This window comes from Vombatus ursinus, unplaced genomic scaffold (assembly GCF_900497805.2).
Source record: "Vombatus ursinus unplaced genomic scaffold, bare-nosed wombat genome assembly UNPS02007284.1, whole genome shotgun sequence".
NCBI classification, from domain to species: Eukaryota; Metazoa; Chordata; class Mammalia; order Diprotodontia; family Vombatidae; genus Vombatus; species Vombatus ursinus.
Window position 1 is genome coordinate 17028536 of NW_020947062.1, and position 9063 is coordinate 17037598.

The 9063-nt window shown below is 41.9% G+C and overlaps 1 pseudogene; it reads left to right on the forward strand.

Moving 5' to 3' along the window:
• Positions 1-4079: 4079 nt before the first annotated feature.
• Positions 4080-5277, forward strand: LOC114033468 (annotated as a pseudogene).
• Positions 5278-9063: the final 3786 nt, after the last annotated feature.

The window sequence follows — 9063 nt, forward strand, 5'->3', positions numbered from 1 at the left end:
GGGGCCAACTGGCTATAGAAAATAGAATTCTGTTATTACTGGAAATCAGCATGGCCAATGTAAAGACAGTTGTCCTTTAGAAAGTCTGTGATGGTAGTCTTTCCAATTCACTTGCAAGTCATGGCATCACCTTCCTGATGTTATGGTCCTCTTAAAAAACAAAGGACAAACAACAAAACGCTATATCCTGAATAAATATGTACTGTTTTCAAGATATTTAGGCTCCTGTATTATAAAATAGGGCCTAGGCATAGAACAACCAGATCTTGTCAAGTGGACTTACTCCCTTGGGGATCTTGTCTGGGTGTCCCTTCCCTCCATGGCAATGGATGGCAGGAAGTGCAGCCAATCCTTACTTCCTTTGCTTTTTCCTGGGTGAGATGGAGATGTCACTTGTGAGCCCAGTCCTGCATGTTGTATTCATTTCCATGGCAGGTTCTGGCATGGGGCCATTAGGCTACTGAGGAGATCTGTTAAGTGCAGACTTCATCAGCTGTTATTCCATTTGGATTCCTCAGAAAAGGATCCCCTTGAGTAGTCAGATACATGAGTCATGTATAGCCATTTCAGGTAGGCTATATGGGCCCACAGGAATGCCACTCATACTAGATTGGACTTGATCTTCCAGATAGTTTGTTGCCATTGATTGGAATAGATTGCTAGGTTATTAGCCATGGTCCAAGAGTCGGTATAGATGAATATCTCCTTTTGAGGGTTCAGTTCAAGGGTGAGGAATACTACTCATAGCTCTGCCCACCAGGCTGACTGGTTGTTACCCTGAATGATATGAACCTTACTGTAAGACACCTTGATGATGGCTCTTCTCCACTGAACCTGACTCTGTTTTTGATGTGATATCAGTAAATGAGGCCTGTGTCCTTGGGGAGGTTGGACAGATGAAGGCCCCAAATAGCTCGGAGTATGGGCAACGGATTAGTTTCAGGCACATCTCTGGTAGATTGAACAGCCACTAGTTCCTGAAGTTTATTCATGTCTCTGGGTTAGGGCCTCACTCTGCTTTGAATGTACCACTTCCATTTGATAATTGATATCTTTCCTCTGCCAGGCTTGTAGGATTTGGTATTGGTTAAAACCCATTGGAATATGGGGATCTCAGGTCTCAGTGTGATAGCAATATACTCAGTTGGTCTCTTTTGTCTCAATCAGGGCCCAGTGGAAGGCTATACCTGTAGTTCAGTGATATCAGTAGATGGCAGGGGTTCAAGTGGAAGGGCCTGTTGAACTGCTTCCAGTAGGACTTGTTGCTGTGAATTGAATAGCATACTATCTCACAGGGTAGAGGGGGCTTTTTAATAATCCTCTGTATATGGGCTCTGCTGCTGCTAGTAACTGAACAGCTCAATCGTGATTCAGGCATTTTTCTTGGTTGTTCAGCGCTTCAGGGCCAGGAGTATGTTCTTGATTTTCTCTGGGATGTTCCACTGAGCTTCTACTCATTGAGCTTTCAGAAAATTCACCTACTGGCACAATCTTAGTATTTTTGCCCAGGTTAACCACCTATCTATTTTGTTTCAATTGGGTCCACAGTTGGCAACTTCTCTTCCCGCTATAATAATATCATTAATAATTGAGGACTAAAGTTTGAGTCAAGTTGGAGTTTGGCCATTGTCCATTCCACCCATTGCTGGCAAATAGCAGGGCTATTAAGATATTCTTGGGGCAGGACTATAAGGAAGTAATACATTCTTTGCCAAGGAAAAGAAAATTAGGCTTGGTCCTCTTCCTGTAGGGGAACAGAAAAAAAAAAAAAGACATTTGCCATTTCTTCCACATTTGCTGGGTATGGTCACTACATTTTCAGTCATAGTCACGTGTACAATATCAAGGGCAACCATATCTACAACTTGGTTTTGCCTTCAATAATCTAAAATTAGTCACCTAGTATTATTGAGTTTCCTCATTGGCCCCATTGGGCTGTTGAACTAAGAGATGATCTAGGGTATTAATCAATCAATAAGCATTAAGTGCCTGCCATGTGCCAGGCACTGTACTAAGTGCTAGGGATACAAAAAGAGCAAAAGATAGTCCCTGTCCTCAAGGAGCTTACAATCTAATGGGGAAGAGAACATGCAAACAAATATATGTGAATCAAGCTACATAAATGGGATATATTAATGGGAATAATAATTAAATGGGAATATTTAAATGAGAAATAAATGAGGAGTAATTAAAAGAGGGAAAACACTAGAATTAAGAGGGGTTAGGGAAGGCTTCCTGTAGAAGGTGGGATTTTAGTTCAGATTTAAAGGAAGCCAGGGATGTCAGGAGTTGGAGAGCATTCCAGGCATGGAGGACAGCCAGCGAGAATTCTCAAAGCTGAGAGATGGAGTGTCTTGTTAGTGGAACAGCCAGAAGACCAGTGTCACTGGATCAAAGAATACTTTGGGGAATATAGTATAAGAAACCTGGTAAGGTAGGAGGGAGCTAGGTAATAAAGGGCTTTGATTGCCAAACAGAGCATTTTTTAATTTGCTAGAGGTAATAGGAAGCCATGTGGATGAATCATGGATGCCTGTGTCAAAGTCTTTCCTGCCCATCTTGGTCAAAGAAGGCAATTGTGGGAGGAGAGGGGGAATCACAAACTGCAATCCACTCCACAATTAATTAGAGGAGACAAGCAGTAGCGGCAGATCCTGGCCAACTGGCCTGTTGGTTTGCTTCAGTGAGGCAACTTAGCAAGTCTGTCCGTATTATAAGACAGTAGGTTGTCATTCCATTCCAACTTATAGGCTGGAACAGTTCTATTACAATGGTGGCAGTCATTTGTATACCTCACAAGGTAGGACCTATACCAAAGTCCCTAAGGGGAGTTTTCTTGTCCTTGGTACATGAGGATCCTGACGTTACAATCACTTGGTTTTTTAAAGATATTTATTTAGTTAGTTAGTTTTAGTTTTCAACATTCACTTCCACAAGATTTTGAGTTCCAAATTTTCTTCCCATCTCTCCCCTCCCCCCACCCCAAGACAGCTTGCATTCTGATTACCCCTTCCCCCAATTTGCCCTCCCTTCTATCACCCCTCCTTATCTTATCTCCTTCCCCTTCTATTTTCCTGTAGGGTAAGATAGATTTCTGTAACTCATTACCTGTGTATCTTATTTCCCAGTTGCATGTAAAAATAATTTTTAACATTTGTTTTGAAAACTTTGAGTTCCAAATTCTCTCTCTTCCTCCCTCCCCACCCACCCTCATTGAGAAGGCAAGCAATTCAATATAGGTTACATATATGTAGTCATGCAAAACACTTCCATAATAGTCATGTTGTGAAAGACTAACTATATTTCCCTCCAACCTATCCCACCCCCCGATTTGTTCTATTCTCTCCTTTGACCCTGTCCCTCCTCAAACGTGTTTGCTTTTGATTCCCCCCTCCCCCAATCTGCCCTCCTTTCTATCACTCCTCCCTCTCTTATCCTCCCCCCCCCCATTTTCCTGTAGGGTATGATAGCTTTCCATACCCAATTGAGCATGTACGTTATTCCTTCCTTAAACCAAATCTGATGAGAATAACGTTCTCTCGTTCCCTCTCACCTCCCCCCTCTTCCCCTCCACTGTAAAAGCTTTTTCTTGGCTCTTTTGTGTGAGATAATTTACCCTACTCTACCTCTCCCTTTTTCCTTCTCCCAGTACATTCCTCTCTCTCACCCCTTAATTTTATTTTTTAGATATCATCCCTTCATATTCAACTCACCCTGTGCCCTCTGTCTATATATGTTCCTTCCAACTACCCTAATAATGAGAAAGGTCTCATGAGTTACAAATAGCATCTTTCCATGTAGGAATGTAAACAGTTCAACTTTAATAAGTCCCTTATGATTTCTCTCTCCCATTTACCTTTTCATGCTTCTCCTGATTTAGCTGAAGGTGGAAAGGAGAATGTGAGAGCCTAGAAGAGCCCAGACCTCCGGAAACAGCTGAGCGGCTGCTCCCCCTCCCCCACCCGCTGTGGCTCCCTCTGCTCACGTGGTGCTGACGCAGCAGCGCGGTGACGTTACAGGGCGAGGCTAGGCTTCTTCCTCAGCCGTCTGACCCAGGGTGCCGCCGTCCCGCCTCTGCCATGGCTCAGTACAAAGGTGCTGCGAATGAGGCCGGCCGTGTCATGCACCTAATGGAGAAGTGGGAGAAGCAGCGGATCACCGAGGAGAACATCATGAAGTCAAACATTGACAAGAAATTCTCAGCTCATTGTGATGCTGTAGAGGCTGAGCTCAAGTCCAGCACTGTGGGTCTTGTGACCCTGAATGACATGAAAGTCAAGCAGGAAGCGCTGGTGAAGGCCAGAGAAAGGCAGCTGGCCAAAAAGGAACAGTCCAAAGAACTTCAGCCAAAGTTAGAGAAACTTCGAGAAAAGGAATGCAAGAAGGAAGAGAAGCGGAAGATCTGGCCTTCACCTTGGATGAGGGAGAGGGGCCTGAGGAAGAGGAAGATGTGGAGGATGAAAATCTAGAATGGGAAGGCAATGTAGATATGAACAAGAATAGATATGTTTCCCACCTTCAGAGAGTCAACAGTCTAAACAAAGAGATCCCTTCAAAGAAGAGAAAATTAGGGAAAAACCCAGATGTGGACACAAACTTTCTTCCTGACTGATACCGAGAGGAACTGCAGCGAGAATGGGAGGCCAAGCAGGAGAAGATCAGGAGTGAAGAAACTGAAATCACGTGTAGTTACTGGGATGGCTCTGGGCACCGAAGGACTGTAAACATGAAGAAGGGGGACACGATGCAACAGTTCCTGCAGAAGGCCCTGGAGATCCTGCAGAAAGACTTCAGTGAGCTGAGGTCAGCAGGAGTGGAGCAGCTCATGTCCATCAAGGAGGATCTGATTATACCTCATCATCACAGCTTCTATGACTTCATCATCACCAAAGCCAGAGGGAAAAGTGGCCCACTCTTTAGCTTTGATGTCCATGATGATGTTTGGCTGCTCAGTGATGCCACAGTAGAAAAAGATGAGTCACATGCAGGAAAGGTGGCGCTGAGGAGTTGGTATGAGAAGAACAAGCATATTTTCCCAGCCAGCCGCTGGGAACCCTATGACCCAGAGAAAAAGTGGGACAAGTACACAATCCGATGAGCACCTGTAAAAGACAGCATGTGATCTGTCACCTCATCTGCCCTCCGTCCCCACCTACCCATCCACCCACTTTCTCATTTGTTAGACCTGACAGAGAAAGTTAACAGCTGTCTCTAGGTGTTCTTCCTTCCTCCTCATTCATCTTAACCCTCCATCCCTCCCCCATCATGGGGCTTCACCCTTCCCACTCCTTTTTTTAGGTGCATCTGGGTCTCCTAGGTCCACACATCCAACTGTGAAGCAGACTTTGAAACTAGCACAGACTGGCTGGGGCTGTGGCAGAATTGGTCCCTGGATTTCTACTCCCTAATTCTACTGTTATTTACATGTTTGGGTTTTTTTTTTTTTAATTTTAGAATGAACTTTTGCATGAGAAAAAAAAAATACCCCAGGGAAGCCCTAAAAAGGGAGATAGATAGATAGATAGATAGATAGATAGATAGGTAGGTAGAGATATTTAGAAAGAACTCTGAACCTCTCTCTTAAAAGTTTAAGGCTGGACAAAAACAAAACAAAAAACCTATCAATGCTGGATGAGAAGTACAGCACAAAAGCAGCCTGGTCCCACCGAGTGTGTAACTTGAAAACCCAGGGGCAATGGAAGAAAGACTTCAAGCAGAATTCTACTTAGGGGCAATCTCAAACCCTACAAAAGCAGAAGAAAGCCCTCTCAAAGACAGGTTATCTTTGGACTGAGAGATGTAAAAATGGCAAACTCAGAAAAGTAACCTCTCAAAAGGTCTAAGAGCTTCAGAAGAAATGTCAGGGTCAAAGAACTACAAGAGAATCTGGGGAGGAAGGGAGAGAAAATGGAATAGCTAGGCCTAGAGAATAAAATGGCAAGAACCAATACCTTAGAAACACAGTGGGAAACTTTACTTAAGAAAGGAATGCCCTGAAAATTAGAATGGACCAAAATCCATGAGCAACATGAAATATTAAAATATTGAAAAGCTATTAAAAAAACAGAGGGAAATGTAAGGAATATAATAGAATTTACCATGAAAACCAGTCAGGGAGAGATAATCTAAGCATTGTCAGACTATCTGAAAGTTATGACCAAAATCAAAGCAACCAACACCTGAAATAAATGGTAACTGACTAGATCTTAGAATTGGATGGCAATAGAAATTAATCCACAGGTCATCTCCTAAAAGAAACCCCCGAAATGATTATCAGGAGCATCATAGCCAAAAATCCAGAGCTTTTATGTAAAAACGAAAAACTGCAAGCAGTCAAAAAGAAAAAGTTCAAGTACTAAATAACAGAATCACAAAAAAGATTTGGTGCCTATCACTTTAAAAAACAATGAGGAACTAGGAAACCAAGAATAAACTATCTGGAAAGAAAATATGTATGATTCTACAGGGGGGGAAATGAACATTCAACAAAACAGGATTTCCATGCAATCCAGACAAACAACAGAATGGAGTTGACACTTTGAAATGGACACAGAGGAGCTAAGAGAAATATTGAAGGTACATTTATTCAATTAGAAGGGTCTGTGAGAAACAAGTCTTCTCAGAACTCTGATATCTGTGAGTCTCGGAGAAAGCTAAATAAGAGAAGATCTGGAGGCTCATGTGGGATTCAGTTCTGTTTTAATGGTTTTAAAGGTAAAGAGAAATGGAAGGGAAATCCGAATCTCAAATTATTAGGGGTACATAAGATAAATGCTTTTCATACTTAGAGGAAGAGATGGTGGTGGGAGGAAGTTCCCTTGAACTTCCCTTTCATCTGGATCAAAGGAAAGTTGAAGATAATTTCTACACATCCACAGGTGACATCTTTTTTCACTGCTTAGGGCACAATATTCAATTATATGAATGTGCCATATGTTCTGTCGCTTTAGTTTCCAGTTCTTTGCCACTACAAAAGAGCTGTGAATGTTTTTGGATATAGGAATCACACTTTTCTTTGATCTATGGAGTATAGACCTAATATTGGTATCACTGGGTCAAAGGATATGTGCAGTTTAGTGAATGTTCTTTGGACATAGTTCCAAATTGCTTTCCTGAATAGCTGGACCAGTTCATAGTTCTACAGTGTATTAAATATGCCTATTTCCCCTCAGCCCCTCCATGTCAGACAGCTTTCAGGTTCTCAACAGTTTTGGTCAAATAACTAGCTTAAAAGGCTTTTCTTCATGATGCAGTAAAGGGACAGCAAACTATGAAAGAAAATCTGAAAGCTTTGAATTGGGATCATCAGATCTATATTACACCTCCATTGTATACTTGAAGAAGCAGGCTCACAAACTCTTTCTCCAACCAAATGATATAGATGGGCCACAGGCAGACCTACTTATGCTTTGAAAATTGGGCCCTTAGTGGCCAGTCGCCCTTGAAAGGTTCTGTTTCCCTACCTTTCTGTACAGTCTACACTAGGAGTTAATTTAGAAAAAATGGTTTTTTTAAACTTCAGATTTTAATAAAACATTTCCTCTTAGTCTTATATATTTTGCTTTGTGTATTTAAAAACATTCTGTGAATGTGTCTATAGGTTTCATTAGACTATTGAATGTGGCCATAATAAAAAGGGTAAACATCCCCAGAACACTTTTAACTTACTGTAGCTACACATTCCAACTGTCCTCAAAAAGCTAATTTTATCTGATTCATCCATTCCAATTAAAAGTGGCTCAAATTTTCATTCAGATCCATATTCTTCCACATTCTGTCAGGGTGTTATGCTGTTTTAGTTGAATTATATGAAGAAAATCTGGCCACAGATGAGATATGAAATTGGAAAAGGGAGGAGTGTTCTAATAATCAATTATCTGCCTAGTATTACTATGAAATTTCTTTTAACCACACAGAGCTCCAGAAAGGATCTTGGGAACCCCCACAGGTCTGTGAACCAGTCTTTAGATTTCCTCTATTATGCTCCTTTGGACTTCTCTGTCATTCCCCAGGAACCTCTTTGTCCTGCAAGATCACATCAGCCCAATCCACCTCATTGGTACCCTATGCCCCTGGCTTTCCTCTGACTGGAGGCAGGAGAGCTCCTCCCTGAACTTCCACTGAGGGCCAGTCATTTCTTAACTTCCCACCCTGTCCTTTCCTCCTCCCTTTGCAGCTTCTTTTTGTATATTGTCTTTCCCCATTAGATTGGAAGCTCCTTCAGGGAAGGGACTGTCTTTTTCTTATTTGTATTCTTAGTGCTTAGCATAGTGCCTGTCACTGATTAGGCCTTAATGTTTGTTTATTGACTGACTGATTTTGAGAAATGTTGCTCTAGGTTATGGTTAATCATTTTATGGACATGTATTTCCTATATAATCTTTTATTCTGTGCTTTGGACTTAGTCCAGCTTTGTGACCTACTTAGGATCATAAGTTCAGTCCATACATAGCCAGAGATCTAAAGCTAGAAGGGAAATTAGGGCCCGTGTAGTCCAGACCCTTCATTGTATAGATGAGGAACCCAAGACCCAGAAAAATGAAATGACTTACCTAAGGTTACAAGGGTAGCAAGAGACATAGGTTGAATTCGAATTCAGGTCCTCTGGCTCCAAATCCATTGCTCTTTCTGCTGTATCACATCTATCATGTGTATCTCCATTATTCTTAAGTTCATCTGCAGTTTAGGTTCTTCACAAATATTGTATTTCCCTCCACCCCCACCAAACCCCCTGCCATTTTTAACAGTCTCAGAGCATCAAGGAGAGAATATTCATATTGAAAGAATAGGTTTTTGTTAAGGAATATTGTAGGTCCATGAAAAGCACTTTCCAGACGAAATCTAGCCTGCTGTCCTGTTTGATTCTGGGCCAGTTCATTGTCCAACTAAGTAGTGCTTTTTCAAGATCAATGTACTGATAGGCTGGTCCATGGGATCAAAATCACAGATTTCAGAATAGGAATAAATCTGAGAGGCTATCTTTCTGACTCCTATGGAGACAGAAGGGCCAAAGAAGACACACACACACACACACACACACACACACACACACACACACACACA